Genomic DNA, 22,896 nt, shown 5'->3' on the forward strand with positions numbered 1-22,896 from the left:
ATGTCCAACCTCAATTAGAACCTCACGAGGCTTGGTTTACAACCATCACAGAGATCAATACATAAGATGAGTTAGGCCCCAAACCAACCACTTTCAGTGTGACAGTGACCATCCATTAACAACTAACTGACCTGACCTTCCGAAGCTCTATAACGTAAAGATTAATCTTGATACATGCACATATCTTACTTCTGGAGCAGGTGACTCCTTATGTAGCAGTTGGTCAGGGCTGAACCAGGTTGGTGCCATAAAACACCAGGAATACTTTGAAGGAAGTTTGGCAGCAAAATATGTCATCAATTAAAGCAAACAAATGGAGAAGAGAACGGTTATAGCCTATTTGCAATTTCCTGAGTGATTCTCAAACTATTTTGGTTGAGGACCCCTTCTTAAATGCATCAGACGAAGAAGAGCACAAATGAGTGGCAGCCTGATGTGGACCTTCTGTAAGTGGGAGCAAGGTATGGCCATCACATGTACAGCTGAGAGTGGGCTGGCTGTCTCACCTCAGCGGAAAACACACATGATGAACACTTAGAACAGCTCTGATGGAAGATCATTCTGGAAAACCCTACAACCAGCATGTGGGTGGTGGGTATCAGCTGAGTTCAGTGTTCTTCAAAACAGGAGGGACATGAAAATATTTAACGACAGAGTAACACAGTGGAAAGGTGCCAGAATGCCTTGATATCACGAGTACCAAAATAAAATATGGCTGGGAAATTGATGAGGCCGTATTCCATGCCCATTTTACTCCAGTTTGACACTAAATTAGGCACCATGGCACCATGCCATGCATGTCACCTGTCTCCCCTAGTGGGTATCTTACCTGCAGCAGGCAACCCCCTTGGCATAATGAGGCCCTTAAGTAGCCAGTAAATGGCTTCTGGGTGCAGGTGGAAGTGCCCATTGAAGATGACCTTCACTGCACCCCGCCTCGCCAACCTTGTGCCATCAATCACATTCCCCCAACCTCTCACTGGAGCCTGCTAACTTGGTCCTGGTGGCAGTGCCAGTGGTGCAGCTCGAGACCAGAGCACCACTTGCCATTTGATTGGTCAGCAGCCCCTGAACAAGTGGGGCTCAGAATGGGTCCGAGGTGAGGGGATGGTGACAGTTCTGTCCTGAGCCATCTGAAGACCTGAGAAAAGTGGCTAGCTGGCCAAACCCAGCTCCAATTCAGACATGGGATTGTGTCTAACATCATCCCACTCTGTCCAAACCAACACTATTCAGGTTGAATTCTGCCCATGATCATTAACTCATTTGAAAATACATTCTTCAACCAAAAAGGTTGGATAATCACTGGGTTGGGAGCCCAAAAACAGACTATAAAACATTCCCCTCTTTGAAAGTCTACTTGATTTAATTGGTGGAATATGTTCCTGCCAAATATTCTTCAGGAGAGTCCCGATGCCTCATAGCACTAATGTGATTCAGTCCTGACTATGTATGGCACATACGCATAAGCATTCATCTGTTCAACAGTAACATGATGTGCACATACACCAAGATTAATCCTCATACAATCCTCGCAGCAACATTTTTTTTCGAAAATTATATTACAGATGTTGCTTCATTAAAGTGTTGATAAGCACAGGAGATCAGACCTACATTGATGCGTGTGTTGTATCTGCACTAAATGAATGTATAAGAGACAGGTTTGCTTTCAAATACACTGTGTAAAATAATAATGCATCTCCCAAATGTATTTGAGCTGAAATTAAATCTTAATTTATTGTACTTTCTCCATGAATTATCCGAAATCATCAAACCATATAGCACAAACCATTCAGCCCATTGTTTTCTTTCAAACACCCAGCACAGGCACAATCTAATTAATCCAACTTTTCCCCTGTTCTTTCACTATCGTGTTTTGAGTTTTCCAATTTCAAGTGGTTTCCCAAATGCTGTGGATAATTAGAATTGAATTGGCTTCCACCAGCCATTCAGGCACTGCATTCCAGATCATTCCAAAAATATCTCCACATCTCCCAGGCCATTTTGTACGATATGTAGCTACATTGAGTATATAAGCAAAGAATAAATTGACCTGTTGTCAGTATTAAGGTGGGAAATGTAAAAGCCCCTTCTGAAAAAGAATATTAATGTGTCAAATAGCAAAGAATCATGAAAGTCAACGTAGTTACTGGAGGCTAGTGAGCGCTTCATCTATCACAGCCAGACTGCCATCTGCAACAGACAATATTGATTCCACAAGACATAAAAGAGGGTCTTAAAAGCCAATACTCTGTGTTATTTACAACTTGGAAAGTGTTTGATGTAAACATGAAACTGCAGCCTGACATAAATTATTTACGGATGCATACATTTTAAAACCAATGTTAATTGGTGGACAAGTCGGAATGCAGCTCAGCTGAGAGTTTGGCCAGTTTCCTCAAGTAACAATGCAAAGGGAGCTTGGTCAAGACCAATCAGTTTACAAGTGAGTGGGCTGGATTTTGTGACAACCGATTTCACATGTTGGTAGACAACAGATTGCACATCACATTGGATGGAGCCAGTTTAAGAAATCATGGTGTCTTGGCAGAATTTAAACCAAGCACCAGTGAACAGGTAGCTGCCACTTTATGGCATTAACAATGGCTGTTTCTATCACATTACTGATGTTCGCCAGTCGGCTGATATAGTAATAAATGGCAGGCTGAGTTTGTTCTGCCTTTCCAGGATAGTTCATAGTTGGACAAATGTGTAGGGAAATGCCAATGTTGGAGCAACTAGGGTGCATGTAATTTAGGATCACAGCATTTCAGCACTGCAGCTGGGGTTTTGTGAGGATCTATCGCCCTTTGTGTATCTGCTGTCCCCAGGTCTTTCTCAAGTTGAATGAGCCCAATTGACTGTAGAGTGGCTAAAGGTGCGTATGCTTTAGCCTTATCTTTTACACTCAAGTGCTGAACTCTACCATCCTCAAGGATGCATTGTTCACGGAGTTCAGGTCTCTTGCCAATTGCTTCATTGCCTGTGACCATGAGCACCTCAGCATGGCAGAGTGTGGGGCAGCGATTACAGGATTGCATAGTGCTGGGTTGGAACTTCACTAAGGTGGCACCTCGTGTTCAGATGTGTCTACCGTAGCTCTGGGTTCTTCAGCATCCCCCTCATTGGCCAATACAGATGATGATCTAACTAGACAGTGATAGACAAATGAGGAACATGCCAATTTGGTTGCTCCACTTCCTGTAAGGCAATGCAAGACTCGGCCATGGTGAAGCGTATGGATCACCGGCAACAGTTAGTGATGAATACTCCCAGAATCTGCAGCCTGATGGCCTGGCATATTCCAAAGAGCTGACACATGTAGAACAGGCCAAATGACCTTCTTCTGGACTTCAAGTTGCTATGATTTTGTTTATGATAGTGTTAACTGACATTTTGTGTACCCAGAGATAACACGGTGTAGAGCTGGATGAACGCAGCAGGCCAAGCAGCATCAGAGGAGCAGGAAAGCTGACATTTCGGACCTAGACCCTTCTTCAGGAAAGCATTTTCTGAAGAAGGGTCTAGGCCCGAAATGTCAGCTTTCCTGCTCCTCTGACGCTGCTTGGCCTGCTGTGTTCATCAACCTCTACACCTTTTTATCTCAGATTCTCTAGCATCTGCAGTTCCTACTATCTCTTTTGTGTACCCATCTGTATTATATCAGATCATACAGTCTGAAAGAAGTCCTTCAGCCCATCAAGCCTGTATCATCAAAAATATAACACAACATACATTAGTCCCACTTTCCCTCACTGGGCCCATAACCTTTAATGCTGTGGCACTTCAATTGCTCATCCAAGTATTTTTTAATGGTTGGAAGTCACACAACACCAGGTTATAGTCCAACAGATTTATTTGAAATCATAAGCTTTTTGAAAGAGCGAGACTCCGAAAGCTTGCAATTTCAAATGAACCTGTTGGACTATAATGTGGTGTTGTGTGACTTCTGACTTTGTCCATCCCAGTACAACACCGGAGCCTCCACATCATTTTTAAAGCTTATGAGGTTTCTCACTTCAACTACTCTGCCATGCAGTGCATTCCAACCCCAAAAATCTTCTGGATGGAAATGTTTCTTCACAAACCCTCTCTGCCATTCACTTTAGAATTATGTCCCTCATTACTGACTCTCTATCTTTCAAATCAACTACTCCAAAGAGAAACCCCAAAAAGACTGTTCATGCAAGTACCAGGAAGGTGGGCGAAAGTTTGAACTTAAACTATGGCATCTGAGCTCCTGTCTCTTTGAACTGACTCATCACTTTGTGATGCAGTGAAAGGTTTGCAGCTTCAGTATCCTATTTCGAAACCACAAAAGTATCATCTTATCTCTTGGCACCAAAGAAAGCATTGTAATGCCACTTGCCATCATGGCACAGAGGCATCCCAGTCCAAAGATATCAGCCCACAGTATGGGCTAATTCTCCTCATGTTGTATTGAGGAAACACTGCACTAGCAGAGATGTTGCGTTCAAACGGGGCTTTAAACTGAGATGTTCTCTGCTATCTCAGGATGTGCAAACAATTCCACAGCACCTTTTGAAAGAAGAGCAGGTGAAATCTCTCTGATACATTGGCCAATATTTATACCTCGACCAACAGTACAAAACAAGCAGTGCTCCAGTGACTGTCATACTGCCATTAATGGTTTCTTGCCTTGCACACATTAGCTGCACTGTGTTTTATAAATCACAAGAGCGACCACACTTCAAACAAATACTTCATTTGTTATGCCAACCTGAGAAATGCTATACAAGGGCAAGATCTTTCTTTGATCAAGTTTGACACAGTACAAATAATGTGAGTCAAAATTGACAAAGATAAAACAAGGCAAGCCAGGTTAGTTCTGATGTTATGCAATATGCCTACAAATTCATTTGCATGCTCAGAATTCTGCTCCTAAAAATCTACGATGTTTTTTATTTAAGTTACTTTGCCTGAGTGCTTTAGGAACCAAAGTTACCCTATCATCCAAAGAGGCTCAGAACCCAAGTTTTCTCAAATTAAGCTATCCAATAGCAAGAACTTCTGAGGTGCCAATGCTCAATTGGTCAAAGCAAGAAGCTTCACACATTTTTTGTTGAGACTTGCTAATCCTGATTTGAAAGCTTTCTGATGGCACTGCACAATTTCTCAAAAGAAAAACAGATGGGTGGGTTCACGGACAAAACACTCATCAGTCTATCTCTTTAACATTTATTACAATCGTGGTGGCAGCACTGAAACTTAGTCAGTGCCGTTTAACTGCTGTTTTAGAGTAAATCAAGTCAGATGGAAAGAAGAGTAAATTAAAGAGAAGCAAGCTGCCAAGCTAAGTGCTGGACAATCACGTGATCTGAAGATCTTCTGAAGTACTGCATCCAGTTCCTGACTCCCTGTTATAGCAAAGATATTATTAAGCAGGAGAGGGTTCAGAAAAGATTTAGCAGGATGTTGCTGGGAATGAAGGGCTTGAGTTTTAAGGATAGGCTGGGGCTTTTTTCACAGGAGCATAGGAGCTTGAGGGGTGACTTTACAGAGCCTTTTAAAATCATGAGGAGCAGAGATAAGGTGAAAGGCAGGTGTTTTTTTTCCCTCCAGTCGGGGATTCAAGACTAGGGGGCATATTCTTAAGGTGACAGGAGGAAGATTTTTAAAAAGGGGCAAATATTTTTACACAGAGAGTGGTTTGCGTTGTGGAATGAAGAGGTGGATGTGGGTGCAGTTACTACATTTAAAAGCCATTTGACTATGTACGTGAATGGGAGATGTTTGGGGGATACGGACCAAGTGCAAGCAGGTGGGAGCATGGATTAGTTGAACCGAAGGGTCTATTTCCGTGCTGGATGACTCTATAAATGCTTCACGTATGCTGTTAAACCTTTCACAGACACTTTCCTTTCCAACAATTAATTCTCAGGTGGTCAGCCTCACTGGCAAGGTCATCAGTCATGATCCAATGCCAGCTGCTGCGAATGGTTTGCTTAGACAACTCAGAAGAGAGCTATTAGCTGGTGTGCAACTGGGGTTGTATGGAAGCCAGCCCGGACGACAACAGCAGATTTCCTTCCCCAAATCAGTGAAGTGATTAGGTGTTTTTATTTCACAGCAACCCAACTGAGTCATGAGCACTTTTACTGATACCAGATTTTGATTCAAACTGAATTTAAATTCTCAAGCTGCCATGGTGGGATTTGAGCTGGTGCCCCTCGATTATTAGTCGAATCTGCAAGGTACCACATCCAGTAACCACTGCACCACCAGGTCACAAGGACAGATTTTACCATGTGTGCAGCACAATAATGCTAATTTGAAGTCAAATTATCCAGTAGTTCAAATTATTCAATTTTAATAACATTTCTCAGCAGGTATTTTGCCTATGCTTTCAGTTCAAATTAAGGAACAATTCAAGTCAAAGCAGCTTTGAATTAAGGAAAGTAGGCTGTGTGGAGCACTGAGTCAGAATTACGCTGGAATACTATACCCTCCTACTGGACATTACCCATCAATCAATGTGATTATAGATGGATGATCTCAGACTTGGATTACGGCACCAGTCATACTTGCCAGTGAAAATGTCCATCGCAACCTCACTGAATGACCATATTTCCAAACCTGAAACTTTCTGGCATTACTATGCTGCTGAAGGGGCTATCTTCGAGATGTCTCACCTTTTCTCTCACATGGACGTAAAAGATCTAAGGGCATCATTCAAAAAAGGCTGGCTGTCCCCACATCTAATCCAATGCTTCTCATATCAAGTATTTGGAGCCACAACACCTGAGACAACAATACCCTCTGTCGCAGTCTGACGAAGTTTTAAGAGGTTTGTGACCCCTTTAAATTCTTGCATTTTCTTTAATGATGGACGCAGCCTGACTGTTATCTTTGAGGCCTGGTGCCTGTTACAAAAAAGCCAGTGAAAACATAGGTTCCCTAAAAAGCCTGTGGATTAAACTCATCGCCTCAATTCTTGCCGCACCACAGTTTTCAACAACCACCGCCCCCTCACTTGCACAGTTCTGTCCCCTCCCCTCACCAAACCGAAAGCTCTTTGGTGGCATCACGATGACTTTTGAGGTTTGATATGACAGCATGGTCAGCAAAAGGTAAAGAAAGCATTGGTCTAGTTCAACATTTAATCATAGAGCACAGGGCAGGACCATGGCCTAGTGGCATTATCACTGAACTGTTAACCCAGGGAGCCAGATAGCATTCTGGGGACCGAGGTTCAACTCCCACCATGACAGATGGTGAAATTTGAATTCAATAAAAATGTCTGGAATCAAGAGTGTAAATGATAACCATGAATCCATTGTCAATTACTGGACAAAACCCATCTGGTTCACTAATGTACCTAAAGGAGAAAAAAAACTGCAGGCCCACAGCAATGTGAGTGATTCTTAACTGCCCTCTTGGAATTAGGACGCCAGCAATGCCCTCATCCTGTGAATGAAGTTTTTAAAAATCAGTTTATCTCATTGTTGGTTTTTGGAGCTTGCTATGTGCCAATTGGCTGCTGCATTGCCACACATTATAACGATAGCCATGCTTCAAAAAATTTTTCATTTAACTAGAAAAGTCTTCAAATCCTAAGGTGGCTAAGGTTCTATTTAAGTACAAATTGGTTCATTATGTCCAAAGTGGAAGGATCATCCAATCCCATTCTCTTTGCTCTACCAATAGAATCCGTGCTTTCAAATGCCCAGGAATGGTCACAAAATTCCCTCATAAATCTCTCTCTCCAATACTAAGATCATCCTCCTGCAAATTCATTTGTATCACACCTGAAAGCACCTTCTGTGGATCCAATGTCTATTGTTCAGTTCGCCTTTTGGAAAACATCCGGAGATAAAATTACAGGCATTGGCTTTCTAAAGTGGAAACGGAAACTGCTGAAGATACACAACCAGGCTGTCAGCATCTGCAATGATAAAAGGTCCTCTCTCAGACTCCAGTTTTGAGGGATCCATATGCAAATGTGAATGTAAATACGCTGAGGGTCGGCTCAGTCAGTTCACTAGAAAACTGACTTGTGATGCAGTGTGATGCCAATAGCGCAGGTTCAATTCATACACTGGCTGGAAGGTATCTCCTTTTCAACCTCACTCCATTGCCTGAGGGGTAGTAACCCTCAAATTAATCACCACCAATTGTCTCTCCTCAATGAGAGAGCAGGCCCATGGTCTGGTAAGATTGTGAAGACTAATGACAACTTTACTTTTTAAACCTTTATTTCTATATATTCTTCTTCTTACGGGGGTTATCTGCATTATTATACACATTTGCTTTAAACTGAGCTTATTTCAATCTTCTGTTCATTAATGATGGAAATAATTGACTTTGTGCCCAAAGAACAAGTTGTTAACAAACCCATGAGCTCTTGAGGGTGAGGCAGCTGAAGTGGCTTGTTCAAACTTTCATAGAATCCCCACTGTGTGGAAGCAGGCCATTAGGCCCATTGATTTCACACTGACCCTCCAAACAGCACCCTTGTATATCTGCATTTTCCATGGCCAATCCACCTAGCCTACCCCTGGGCACTATGGGCGGTGTAGCATGGTCAGTGCACCGAACCCGCACATCGTTGGACTGTGGGAGAAAACAAGAGCATCTGGAGGAAACACACACACACACACACACACACACACACACACACACACACACACACACATCCGGAGATGTTTTCCAAGGTAAATAAGAATAGTTCTTGTATCAATGCGTTGTCATTGCCTTCATCACTTGCCTGAGCAAATTCTAAAACATTGTATCTTCCCTTGATATAGCACACCTCAGGCTTTAGCAGACCTGTCACTTTAGAGGATGCCTCAGTGAGACAGATGGGAGTTGCTCCAGGAGCCAATACATACGAGATACAGTCCCATTTCAATTTACACCAGCAGAGCAGAGCAGAGCACGTCAAGGTAAACTGTATGCAAACAAAATTCGAGTACAAAATGTCTTTGCACCTTTCAAATTGCACAATCATTTTCTAACATGCACCATCTGCTGAACTAAATTTCTGAAAAATCCTGACATTGAACTCCTATGAAACAAAGCTGAAGCAAGGCCACACAAAGGTGAATGAATCAAAAGTGCTTAAGTGTGTGTGTGTGCGTGTGTGTGTGTCTGTGTGTGCTCATGAGTCTGTGTGTGCGCATGTGTGTGTGCGTGCATGCGTGCACGTCTGTGCATGCCTGCGTGCATGTGAATGTCTGTGTGCACATACGTCGGTGTGTGTGCATGTGCGAGTCTGTGTGTGTTGGGTTTTGGTGAAGGAGTACAAAGGCTCCAGTGGAAGTGAAATCGTGTACACATCATCCGTGATGAGACTGAATAGGATGAACAAGTTAGGGGAGGGAATAGGCCAAATGGCCTCGTCCTGTCCTATCACAATGGAGTTATTTTTACTGATGAGTAAATGCAGTGAGACAGAGCTGGAATCAGCAGTTTAAGCAGACAATCTTCACTCTGGGGTTAAAGGAACTGACAGCACACAGCTGTGCATTTTAAAGTGAAAGCATTCTTAAGAATGTCTTAGTTGAAGGCAATGAGACATGGCTGACAGTCACCACTCAGTGTTACCTCTCACATTTTATGGAGAAAAGCTCTCCACATCAAAGATAGAACTGATAGCATTGAGTCAGGCTATGTCATCACAAGAAACAGCCATAAAAGCAACAATATCCCAAACAGACAATTGCATGTTTGAATCTGGGCATTGAATGTCACTTTGAAATACTGTCGTGTTTGGTTGTATGGTTTGGGGCCAATCTGGTCAAACACAAGAGAACAAATTCAGATAATTTGTGGAGTGGGACTTTCCACAGCGGGATTTCTGTCGTTATCAACTATGGCTGGGTGTATCCCAGTCAGAAGGTTCGTGTTCAAAGTCTCACTGTAGAGACATTGACACTTTATTGCAAGAATGCTGCACTGTTGAGGATGCTGTCTTTTGCATGCACAATGAATCCTGGCTCAAAATGTTTTCTTAGTTGGATGTGAAAGATCATTGGGCACAATTCGAAGAAACACAGGAGGGTTCTCACCAGCGCCCAAACAAATGTTTCAAGCAATTACATTAAAATAAATTATAGAAACTTAAGAATGAGACAATGCGTTATTCAGCTGTTGTTCTCATCAAAAAGGTTGATCTCTATCTTGACACCATTAATATGCCTTGATTCTGTAAGCCTTAATACTAATTTATTTTATTGTTGTTTGTGGAAGCTTGCTGTACATGAATTGAATTGTCACACTCCTACATTACAGCAGAATTTCAGAAGGACCGTATTGAATTGTCACCCTTCCTACATGACAGCAGAATTTCAGAAGGACCGTATTTGCTGTAAAATGTTTAGTGACATTTCAAAGCAAGTCTGAAGCCCTCCTCTGATACAATTAAGCTGTAGTTATCAATCTGACAAGTGTCATTCAAAGTCCTCTGCACTAGCTAGGGGGGCTTGCAGCCTATTTTTGACCAGGTCAGCAGCTGGGAGTCGTCACAGCAGAGGCTGCAAGTCAGTGAAAGAACCAGTCTTGTCACAGTGGGTAACCCTATCATCTCCCAGTCATAACCGTAAAGCAAAAGAAATAGGACTTAAAGTAGGCCATTGAGCCCTTTAAGTCTGCTCTGCCAGTCAACAAATGATTGCTACTTTATCTATTTAGATTCCACCTTCGCACACTAACTCAACATCTCGTAACTCCCTCATCTATCAACCTCTGTCATGACTATGTGTAATGTCAGTTCTCTGGGGTAGAGCGTTCCAACGATTTACAGCCTCTGAGTGAAGAAATTTCTCCTCACCTAAGTTTTAAATGGATGAGCTCTTCCTCGGAGACTGTGAACCCGTGTGCTATTAGCACATTATGAATGCATCACTCAGATAAGATGTTAAACTGAGGCCCCGTGTACCCTGTCAGATGGACATAAATGGCCCAACAGCACGATTTTTGAGAACAGCAGAAGTATTGGTAAAGATAGAGACATGCCTTTGCTACTTTTTGCCTTATACTCATCAAGATGGGTAAAAGATTTAAAAGCTGTCTGAGAAAAGTGTGCTGTTTCATTGGCAAATTCCTTCCTATTGTGCTCCCATGGAGTTTTGTCAAAAAGATACAATGCCTAAACATGTTCCTTTTTTCTGCAGAGGACAGGTCCCTACAAATGAATATTTGCTGCTTATTGCAAGCATTAAGTAAGTCACATTGTGAGCCCAGTTGATGATCTTAAATTCATCATTAGCTCGATTTTTAGTATACTCAGGATTACTCAGATAATGCTGTCCATTCTCAGAATCACATCTCACTTTAGTCATTGTTTCGGAGTTTATCAAGTACTGTGTCTATTTCAAACAGCACTCCACCAATCAGCACGTTTTTCTCATGTGATATAAATTGCTGCTCCCTTTGAGTTTTGGCATTCTCACATCTGTCCAGATCCTGAGATCAAAATCTTCGACAGTATATCTCTTTTCTCAACAATACTCATGTTTGGTACTAGCACGTTAGTAATTGCAGGAATATTCTCGCTGATGTTACAGGCAGTATTTATATGACAACCAACATCACTAAAACAGGTGATCTAGTCATTATCACATTGCCATTTTTTGGGGAGCGTGCTGTGCTATAAGTGCCTACCACATTTCATACATCACTGCATTGAACACAAAACACTTCAGACCAGTGATAGCCAGGGTAGAACCATCAGCAATTGCCAAGAAAAAAAAACTGCCACCTCAAACTTCTACCAAAGGGTGGACACACTTCAGAAGAAAAAGCTGCTGGGTTCAGTCAGGAATGTCCACATGCGCAGAAATTGACTGACTCTGAGGTTCAATTATGCAAAAATGGAAAACAAATGAAAATTAATAAATCAATAGGCTAAACAATAAAATTACAGGCATTGGCTTTCTAAAGTGGAAACGGAAACTGCTGAAGATACACAACCAGGCTGTCAGCATCTGCAATGATAAAAGGTCCTCTCTCAGACTCCAGTTTTGAGGGATCCATATGCAAATGTGAATGTAAATACGCTGAGGGTCGGCTCAGTCAGTTCACTAGAAAACTGACTTGTGATGCAGTGTGATGCCAATAGCGCAGGTTCAATTCATACACTGGCTGGAAGGTATCTCCTTTTCAACCTCACCCCATTGCCTGAGGGGTAGTAACCCTCAAATTAATCACCACCAATTGTCTCTCCTCAATGAGAGAGCAGGCCCATGGTCTGGTAAGATTGTGAAGACTAATGACAACTTTACTTTTTAACCTTTATTTATATATATTCTTCTTCTTACGGGGGTTATCTGCATTATTATACACATTTGCTTTAAACTGAGCTTATTTCAATCTTCTGTTCATTAATGATGGAAATAATTGACTTTGTGCCCAAAGAACAAGTTGTTAACAAACCCATGAGCTCTTGAGGGTGAGGCAGCTGAAGTGGCTTGTTCAAACTTTCATAGAATCCCCACTGTGTGGAAGCAGGCCATTAGGCCCATTGATTTCACACTGACCCTCCAAACAGCACCCTTGTATATCTGCATTTTCCATGGCCAATCCACCTAGCCTACCCCTGGGCACTATGGGCGGTGTAGCATGGTCAGTGCACCGAACCCGCACATCGTTGGACTGTGGGAGAAAACAAGAGCACCTGGAGGAAACACACACACACACACACACACACAGTTTAGAACTCTGATCCCCGGCACTGTGAGGTAGCAGTGCTAACCACTGAGCCACCCTGGCACCCCATCTTGGCTTCAGAACACCACCTCTGATGGCTGACTGCTGCCAAGGCAGAGGGGCTGCACTTTGGTTGTATGCAGGTTCCCTGAAACACAGTACTGAAGGCCATTCCACTGCTGTCTAGAATGAGACTGGCCCACACTTCTCAGATAGGCAGTAACTGCCCCCTTCCTGTCTCCAGTTAATTATCAGTCTAACCCAAAGGGGTGTCTATTTAATGAGACCCCCGGGACAGACTCTGGGGGGAGGAAGGAGCTTCTAGAATGGAGACAGCTCTTGACATGGGGAGGAGTGGTGGGACGTAATTTCCCACCAAATTGCTCAGCATGCCCTCTCTCTCCTCTCGCACTGCCGTGGGGACGGGGGAACGGAAGGAGGAAGAGACAGGGATCTGATCCTAAAAACTTTAGCAATAAAAGGCACCGTTTGTTTCTTTAACGAGGGGAGCTGGATTACAAACAGAAGTGGCATCGAATTACAGTGTGTGTCATGTCGAGTCCCTACAAAGCAATCAGCCCAGGTCTACAAGGGAGAGGTTTTTTTGATCACGCTAATTAACCGGCATTTTGTTTTAAACAAACAGATACAAGTCGAATTGCCTGTTTTACATAATAAAGGCGAGATCTTAAAAGTGAGAGCATGCAGAGGGAAGATCAGACAGATGCCTATCAGGGAGAAGTCTCATTCTCCGTGTGAAGTGTCTAAAACGAAGCAGTACAAACACTAGCAGAGAAAAATGTGGGATCGCGGAGACTTGAAACGGCGCAGCAAACAAACGCATTGGTTAACTTTTAAAACCAGAAGCAGACGAGAGAGAGAGAGAGAGAGAGAAATCCCAACTCTCGTTTTCAGATGCTTTCCGTGGATCAAAATATCTGGGCGCAATCCAGTAAGTCAAGAGCCCGCAAGAAATAACAGGCTCCAACATTCACAACTTGCTTTAATGCGAATCTCCCCAAAGATATTTTCACGAAGTGATTTGACTTCCTCTGTTTTCAGGCGATGCTGACGGGAACTTCCCCCTCCCACTTGTTTTATAATAAAGCGAAAAGCCCCACTTTCTCCCTCTTTGACATCCCACAGTTGAAAGTGGTTACGCGAGATGGATTTGTGTTAAAAGTAAAGGGAATAAAATGCCTACTTCCCAGCAAAAACAAATAGAAAAACCGAGCGTATCTTGTCTTGCGTGAACTTTACTTTTCCCAACTCTGACACTTAAAGCGAGAATGGAATTGGCAGTCTCGGTGAGAGGGCAAGATTAAAGAGAGAAGGGGGACTTCACACACGTTAATAAAAAGTATTGAGAGAGAGTGAGCGACAGAATAGATACAGCAACAGCATAATAAGCTCTTGTATAGATCTAGGCTGTGACCTTTCATTCCGTCCTCAACACTGTTATGTTCATTTTCGTTCTAAATACGCCATTTCTTCGACGCTTTTTGGGCTCATTTCAACTCCATTGTTAAGCCTGAGTTCATTCAGTGCTGTCCCATTATAGGGGCAAACAAAAGCAGGAATGAGGCAAATAGTTTTTTTTTGTGAGAGGCTTTCTTTTTAAAAAAAACAACTTTTAAACACACACACACACACACACAACCCCGCTGGGTAACTCAGAAGAACTAGCAACGGGCGTATAAGAAGCGCCCTATCAAATCCACACGACAAACTATTCTATTATTATTGCAGATTGCAAAAAACTCTCCACGTGTAGACAGAATAAAACACTTGCCCACAAGTCGAGTTGCACAAACCCGACGTGAAACGTGCACCTTGTCCATTTTCCCACCCCACCCCAAACTTTCCCTGTTGTCAAAATCACAACATTTCAACTCTTTTGTTTTTCATTTAACATACAAATAAAATTCAAAGGTGGGGAGGGGGAGGCTCATAGATCAGAACAAACAACAAGATGCTAACCTCTTGTCCCGCTCCAGGGGAGGGGGTGAAATGCAGAGACCCAGGCGGAGAGCGGTGGTTTTTTTTTGTTTGTTTTGTTTTTTTTCCTGTTTTAAGCTCCTTGTTCGAACCCCGGGGAACAGAACGGCAGCGCGGGCAACTCTCAAAATCAACGCCAAAACCCAGTCCCTGGGAAAGGAGGGAAGGGGAGGGAGAGCGAGTTCCAGCAGCAGCAACAACAGAATTAAAAGCCACGGTCTAAACAAGCCTAGAGGTGAGAGAGAGAAATCTGGACAGAGAGACAGTGCAGAGTGAACGCATGTTTAGAGAGGAGACTTGTTAAAAAGCGTGCTTACTCGCCAACTAATGTGTGTGTTACCCAATGATTGGACCAAAGGGAGGAGAGGGTGAGGGGTTGTGCAAAGAGAAACAGGGCAGGGAAAAGAAATTGATGAGGGGGTGGAAGCTGGTTTAGGAGCCCTTTACCAACCCCCCCAAAAACAAACAAAGTCCCATGCTGTTTGGAGAGACGGTACCTGGTTCTGTTGATGGTCTGGGGTCTTCGACGTGGCGCACAGAGGGAGACAGAGAGAGAGAGATGTGTGTGTGTGTTGTTGCTGCTGTCAAGGGCGATGCAGGATCCCCAAGCTGGTCATAAGGCGGCTAGAGACAAACAACAAAAGGCAACAATAGGGCGAGGACAGTGAGCCGCTGTGTGTGTGTGAGAGAGAGAGAGACACACACACGCTCCTGGCTCAGCTCACAGCCCCACACAGCTACCGTCCCCTCCCCACACACACACACACTGACTCACACCTCCCTCTCACTTTAAACAGCCCCCTCTGCCTTCCTTTCAACTCATCTCCACAACTCCCAGGTAGCAGGGGCTTAAGGATCTATTCCACCCCCCCCCCACGGGGATTAAAACAAAACGCTAGACAGGGACGCCAATCCCAGCCCCACTGGAGCACCATGCCCCCTTCTGGATTTTCTACACCCCCCACCCCCCCGCCAGAGCTGTCATTCTTCAGCCATCAATTGACAGCGGCCATGTCGCAGGCATTTAAAACATTTCCCAGCGTGCAGCATGAGCAGCCGGAGATCAATGAGCAGCCCAGGTTGGCGAGCAGGGTCTGTCACTGTGTGTATACATGTAGCACTGTGTGGATCACTCTCTGTCTGTGGAACCCCCACTCTGTGAGTGTCTCCGACTGCGCGTTCCAAGGTGTCACTCACACTCTCCGTGTATGCCGCGGGTGTCACTGTGTATCTCACTGTGTGTATGACTGACTGTGTCACTGTCACTGTCTGTGTGTCACTGTCTCTGTGTGGATGTATGTCACTGTCTGTGTGTCACTGTCTCTGTGTCAGTCACTGCCTGTGTGTCCCTGTCTGTGTATCACTACCTGTGTGCCACTGTCTGTGTGTCACTGTCTCTGTGTCAGTCACTCTCTGTGTGTGACTGTCTGTGTATCACTGCCTGTGTATCACAGTGTGTCACTGCCTGTGTGTGTGTCATTTTGTCTGTCGCTGTCTGTGGATCACTGCCTGTGTGCCACTGTCTGTGTCACTGTCTGTGTGTCACTGTCTCTGTGTCTGTCACTGTCTGTGTGTGACTGTCTGTGTATCACTGCCTGTATATCACAGTGCGTCACTGCCTGTGTGTGTGTCATTTGGTCTGTCATTGTCTGTGCATCACTAACTGTGTGTCACTGTCTCTGTCACTGTCTGTGTGTCACTGTCTATGTGTCTGTCCCTGTCTGTGTGTCACTGCCTGTGTGCCACTGTCTGTGCCACTGTCTGTGTGTCACTGTCTGTGTCTCTGTCTGTGTGTCACTGTCTATGTGTCTGTCACTGTCTGTGTGTCACTGCCTGTGTGTCACTGTCTGTGCCACTGTCTGTGCCACTGTCTGTGTGTCACTGTTTGTGTGTCACTTTCTGTGTCACTGCCTGTGTGTCACTGTCTGTGTGTCACTTTCTGTGTCACCGTCGGTGTGTCACTGTCTCTCTGTCTGTGCCACTGTCTGTGTGTCACTGTCTGTGTGTGTGTCATTTTGTCTGTCACTGCCTGTGTGCCACTGCCTGTGTGACACTGTCTCTGTGTCTGTCACTGCCTGTGTGTCACTGTCTGTGTGTCACTTTCTGTGTCACCGTCGGTGTGTCACTGTCTCTGTGTCTGTGCCACTGTCTGTGTGTCACTGTCTGTGTGTGTGTCATTTTGTCTGTCACTGCCTGTGTGCCACTGCCTGTGTGTCACTGTCTCTGTGTCTGTCACTGTCTGTGTGTCACTGTCTGTATGTGACTGTCTGTGTTTCACTGCCTGTATGTCACTGTCTGTATGTCAATGTCTGTGTGTGATTGTGTATCACTGCCTGTGTATCACAGTGTGTCACTGTCTGTGTGTTTGTCATTTTGTCTGCCGTTGTCTGTGTGTCACTGCCTGTGTGCTACTGTCTGTGCCACTATCTGCGTGTCACTTTCTGTGTCACTGTCTGTGTGTCACTGTCTATGTATCTGTCACTGTCTGTGTGCCACTGTCTCTCTGTCACTGCCTGTGTGTCACTGTCTGTGGCCACTGTCAGTGTCACTGTCTGTGGTCACTGCCTGTGTGTCACTGTCTGCGTGTCATTTTCTGTGACACTGTCTGTGTGTCACTGACTATGTGTGTCATTTTGTCTGTCGCTGTCTGTGTGTCACTGTCTGTGTGTCACTGTCTGTGTTTCACTGTCTGTGTGTGTCATTTTGTTTGTTGCTGTCTGTGTTTCGCTGTCTGTGTCACTGTCTGTGTCACTGTCAGAATGTCACTGTCTGTGTGCCACTGTTAGTGTGTCACTGTCTGTGTCACTGCCTGTGTATCACTGTCTGTGTGCCTTTTTGTGTGTCACTGTCTGTGTGTCATTTTGTTTGTCGCTGTCTGTGTCACTGTCTATGTGCCACTGCCTGTGTGTCACTGTCTCTGTGTCACTGTCTGTGTGCCACTGCCTGTGTGTCACTGTCTCTGTGTCACTGTCTGTGTGCCACTGTCTGTATGTGTCTGTCTGTGTTTCACTGCTTGTGTGTCACTGCCTGTATGTCACTGTCTGTGTGTGAGTGTGTATCACTGCCTGTGTATCACAGTGTGTCACTGTCTGTGTGTGTGTCATTTTATCTGTCGTTGTCTGTGTATCACTGCCTGTGTGCTACTATCTGTGTGTCGCTCTCTCTGTGTCTGTCACTGCCTGTGTGTCACTGCCTGTGCCACTGTGTGTGTCACTGCCTGTGTGTGTTTTATTTTGTCTGTCACTGTCTGTGTATCACTGTCTGTGTGTCACTGTCTGTATGTCACTGTCTGTGTGTGTCATTTTGTCTGTCGCTGTCTGTCTGTCACTGTCTGTGTGTCACTGTCTGTGTGTCACTGTCTGTGGTCACTGCCTGTGCCACTGCCTGTGTGTCACTGACTGTGTGTGTCATTTTGTCGTCGCTGTCTGTGTGTCACTGTCTGTGTGTCACTGTCTGAGTTTCACTGTCTGTGTGTGTCATTTTGTTTGTCGCTGTCTGTGTGTCACTGTCTGTGTCATTGTCTGTGTGCCACTGTCCATGTCACTGTCTGTGTCACTGCCTGTGTGTCACTGTCTGTGTGTCACTGTCTGTGTGTGTCATTTTGTCTGTCGCTGTCTGTGTGTCACTGTCTGTGCCACTTGTCTGTGTGTCACTGTCTGTGTCACTGTCAGTATGTCACTGTCTGTGTCACTGTCTGTGTGTCACTGTCTGTGTGTGTCATTTTGTCTGTCACTGTCTGTGTGTGTCATTTTGTTTGTCGCTGTCTGTGTGTCACTGTCTGTGTCATTGTCTGTGTGCCACTGTCCATGTCACTGTCTGTGTCACTGCCTGTGTGTCACTGTCTGTGTGTCACTGTCTGTGTGTGTCATTTTGTCTGTCGCTGTCTGTGTGTCACTGTCTGTGCCACTGCCTATGTGTCACTTTCTGTGCCACTGTCTGTGTCACTTTCTGTGTGTCGCTGTCTGTGTGTGTAGCATTTTGTCTGCTGCTGTCTGTGTGTGTAGCATTTTGTCTATCGCTGTCTGTGTGTCACTGTCTCTGTGTGTAGCATTTTGTCTGTCGCTGTCTGTGTGTCGCTGTCTGTGTGTGTAGCATTTTGTCTGTCACCGCCTGTGTGTCACTGTCTATTTGTCACTGTCTCTGTGTGTGTCTCTATGTGTATCACTGTCTGTGTGTGTCATTTTGTCTGTTGCTGTCAGTGTGTCACTGTCTGTGTGTCACTTTCTGTGTCACTGTCTGTGTGTCCCTGTCTGTGTGTCCCTGTCTGTGTGTCACTGTCTGTGTGTGTCATTTTGTCTGTCGCTGTCTGTGTGTCACTGTCTGTGTGTCACTGTCTGTGTGTCACTGTGTCTGTATGTGTCACTATGTGTGTCACTGTGTGTGTGTGTCATTTTGTCTGTCTCTGTCTGTGTATCACTGCCAGTGTGTCATTGTCTGTATGTCACTTTCTGTGTCACTGTCTGTAGGTCACTGTCTCTGCGTGTGTCACTGTCTGTGTGTGTCATTTTGTCTGTCGCTGTCTGTGTGTCACTGTCTGTGTGCCACTGTGTCTGTGTGTGTCACTATGTGTGTCACGGTGTGTGTGTGTCATTTTGTCTGTCACTGTCTGTGTATCACTGCCAGTGTGTCACTGTCTGTATGTCACTTTCTGTGTCACTGTCTGTAGGTCACTGCATGTGTCACTGTCTGTGTGTGTCATTTTGTCTGTCACTCTCTGTGTATTACTGTCTATGTGTCACTTTCTGTGTCACTGTCTGTGTATCGCTGTGTGTATCACTGTCTGTGTGTGCATCATTTTGTCTCTCACTGTCTGCGTGTCACTGCCTGTGTGTCACTGTGTCTGTGTGTATCACTGTCTTTGTGTGTGTCACTGTCTGGGTGTCACTGTCTCTGTGTCACTGTCTGTGTCACTGTCTATGTCACTGTCTCTGCATGTTTAACTGTCTGCATGTGTCATTTTGTCTGTTACTGTCTGTGTATCATTGTCTATGTGTCACTCTATGTGTCACCGTCTGTGTATCACTGTGTGTCACTGTCTGTGTGCGTATCATTTTCTGTCACAGTTTTTGTGTCACTATGTGTGACTGTCTGTGTGTCACTTTCTATATCACTGTTTGTATGTCACTGTCTCTGCATGTGTTACTGTCTGTGTGTGTCATTTTGTCTGTCACTGTCTGCGTATTATGGCGTGTATCACTGTCTATGTGTCACTGTGTGTGTTACTGTCTGTGCATTGCTCTGTGTGTCACTTTGTGCGCCACTGTGTGTTTCATTGTGTGCTGCATTGTGTGTCACTGAGTCACTGTCATTCTCTATGTGTTGCTGTCTGTGTTTCATTGTGTGTGTCACTGATTCACTGTCGCTCTGTGTCACTGTGTTTCGCTGTGTGTTTCATTGTGTGTGTCACTGAGTCACTGTCACTCTGTGCGTCACTGTCTGTGTGTCACTGTGTGTTTAATTGTGTGTGTCACTGAGTCACTGTCACTCTCTGTGTGTCACTCTCTGTGTGTATTGCTGATTGTGTGTATCACTGACTGCATCACTGTCTGTGTGTCTCTGTCTATACGTATCATTATTGCTGTTTGTGTGTCATTTGTATGTGTCATTGTGTGTCACAGCATACGTGTCACTGTGTGTGTGTCCCTGTGTAACTATGAGTATTCCTGATACTGTGTGTATGTCAGAGTGTTTCAACTTTCATGTGTCACTGTCATTGTATGTTTGTCACCATGTCACTCTGTGTATGAGCCACTGCCTGTGTGCCTTTTTGGCAAGTCACTGTCCCTGTATCTCTGTTACAGTGTGGGTGTGTCACTGTACGTATGTCACTATATGTATCTTACTGTGTGTGTGTCATTGCATGTGTATCTTTCTTTGTATGCCTCCGTCACTATCTGTTTTTGTCATTGTATGTGTGTTACTATGTCACTCCAAGCGTGTATCTTTCTTTATGTGTCACAGTGTGTGTCACTCTGAGTGTGTGTCAATGTACGTTAATCACTGTGTGTGCGTTTGTGTCCGTATGTCACTTTTGGTCTGAGTGTGTGTCTTTCTTTGTGTGTCACTGTTACTGTGTCTGCATGCCATTGTGTCGCTGTGGATGTGTATTTGTCACTGTGTCACCATATATCATTGCACAGTTACCGTGTGCCCTTCACTTTATCACTATGTGTGTCACTTTGTGTACTCAAAGAGTCACAGTTTGTGTCGCTATGTCACTGTGTGCCTGTTGGTGTGTCACTGTTTTTATATGTAATTCATTTGGTGCATGTCTGTGTACGTGTAAATATACCTATCAGTGTCTGTGTATCAGTTTCATGGTGTCTGTCTCAGTATGCCCACTTTGCTGTGAATCTCTGTGTGTATTACTTCTTTAATGTCTGTTTGTGTGTGCCATTGTGCTTGTAAGTCTGTCACTATGTTACATGTGCCACTGAGTCTCTCGGTGTACTATCTATACTTCTTTCATACTCTCTGTTTCTATCATTGTGTGTTATACCATGTCTACGTTTTGTCACTGTGCGTGACTGCTTAGGCCACTTTGTGTTCATCTGTCTGTATCCGTGTGTCCACGTGTTTAAGGGCTGTTTTAACCTGTGTGTCCGTGTATTTTTGCATATGTGATTGTGCATCCCCATGTCTATGTGACTGTTTATGTGTATCTGTATATCTATGCATCTATGTCTGTTGATGTGTCTATGGGGTTGTGTGTTTATCTGCGTCTCTTGTCGCTCCCCATTTGTTTTCCCTATATCTGTAGGGTCGTGTGTTTATTTCTGTCTCTGAATCTCCTTCTGTGTTGGTCTGTCCCTATAGCTGTGTGTTACATGGAAAACCAGTTGCTCGGACAAGTGATCATCAACCTCCGAGTTCCCAGAGCCGGCCCTCCACTGAGAATCCTGGTAACACACGCACCCGCTCTTACCTCATCAGATCTTTCACTTCTCTCCTCCTAGCCTCTCAGTTTTTTCCTTCGCCCCAATGGCTGGGGCCGACACTAATTGGTCAAATTAGCTCGATTTTTTAAGTGAAGGAATTTTTCAATGCCCAATTGTCAGCTTATTGTAAAGACAGAGAGAGGGGGAAAAAAAATAAACGCTTATATCTTGAAAGGCTCGGCACTTGTTCACCTGTTTTCAAATGTGTTACTTAGATATGCGCAGGTTGATATGTGTAAGAAAATTGCGCATTCCTTAAAGTAGAATAGATCAACAGAGAGGCTTGCTTCTGTTGCAGTCCTTGTAAATGCTAGTTAAACGCATTTTATTTGCCTCACTTTCTGCCATGCTCCTTGAATCAATCTATTGTTTTTGTTCCACATTTCAGTGTAAATATGTATCGTTCCACTTGCTTGGACCTTCCAGTTTGTTTAAGGAAATCAATATACAGCTGGGTTCACACAGCACTGTGTGTTTATCATCTCTCCCGGAGCTTTTGTTACAGACTCTGCCTTTTTCTGTGGATCTCTGTCTCATTTTCTCAATCTCTGTCTCTCTCTTGGGTTCTGCCTCTCCCTGTGTCTCCCTCTTTGTCCCTCCTCTGTGCACCTGTCTCTCTCTCTCTCTCTCTGTCTGTCTCTGCGTATGTCGGTCCGTCTTCTTTTGTCTCTCTATCTGTCACCCTCTGCCTTTGTGCTCCCTTCGTGTCTCCGTCCCTCTGTCTCAGTTCGTATAACGGTCTCATTCTGCAAATCTTCCTACATGTCTCCCTCTTTCTCTTGTCCAATATGTCTATCTCTGTATCGCCTCCCTGCATGTCCGTATCTCTATTTGTACCTCCCTCGCTCTGTATCCGTCTCTCTCTCTTTCTCTCTCGCTCTGTATGTCGCTCTGTCTCCATCCCTCTCTCTCACTCCATGCCACTGTCTGTCTCCATCTCTCTGTTACTCTGCCTCCCTCTCTCTCTGTCACTGTCTGTCTCCATCTCTCTGTTACTCTGCCTCCCTCTCTCTCTCTGTCACTGTCTGTCTCCATCTCTCTGTTACTCTGCCTCCCGCTCTCTCTGTCACTTTCTGTCTCCATCTCTCTCTCGCTCTGTTTATCTCTATCTCTGACCCTGCCTCTTGTCTCTCTTCCCTTCTCGCTCGCTCTGCATCTCCGCCTCTGTCTGTATACGCTCGCATTCTTTATCATGAAATCAGTACATTCTCGGAGAACAGTCATACACGCTATGTACGTACTGCCTCAAGTAGGAGAAACTCTGGTTTGGAGACACGGGAGGAATTCAATT

The 22,896-nt window shown here is 44.5% G+C and overlaps 1 protein-coding gene across 3 annotated transcripts in view; it reads right to left on the reverse strand.

Moving 5' to 3' along the window:
- Positions 1-15,333, reverse strand: part of sox5 (SRY-box transcription factor 5) — a 379,139-nt gene extending 363,806 nt beyond the window's left edge. The window contains exons 1-2 of one of the 3 annotated variants that reach the window (XM_048554391.2): positions 15,165-15,333; positions 14,650-14,817 (exon numbers count right to left, since the gene is read on the reverse strand). The gene's annotated coding sequence lies outside the window, so the exon portion shown is untranslated. The remainder of the gene's footprint in view (positions 1-14,649; positions 14,818-15,164) is intronic. The other 2 variants (XM_048554396.1, XM_048554395.2) reach the window with 2 other exon arrangements.
- Between the last annotated feature and the right edge of the window lie 7,563 nt (positions 15,334-22,896).

Source organism: Stegostoma tigrinum, chromosome 25 (genome assembly GCF_030684315.1).
Source record: "Stegostoma tigrinum isolate sSteTig4 chromosome 25, sSteTig4.hap1, whole genome shotgun sequence".
In the NCBI taxonomy this organism is placed as follows: Eukaryota; Metazoa; Chordata; class Chondrichthyes; order Orectolobiformes; family Stegostomatidae; genus Stegostoma; species Stegostoma tigrinum.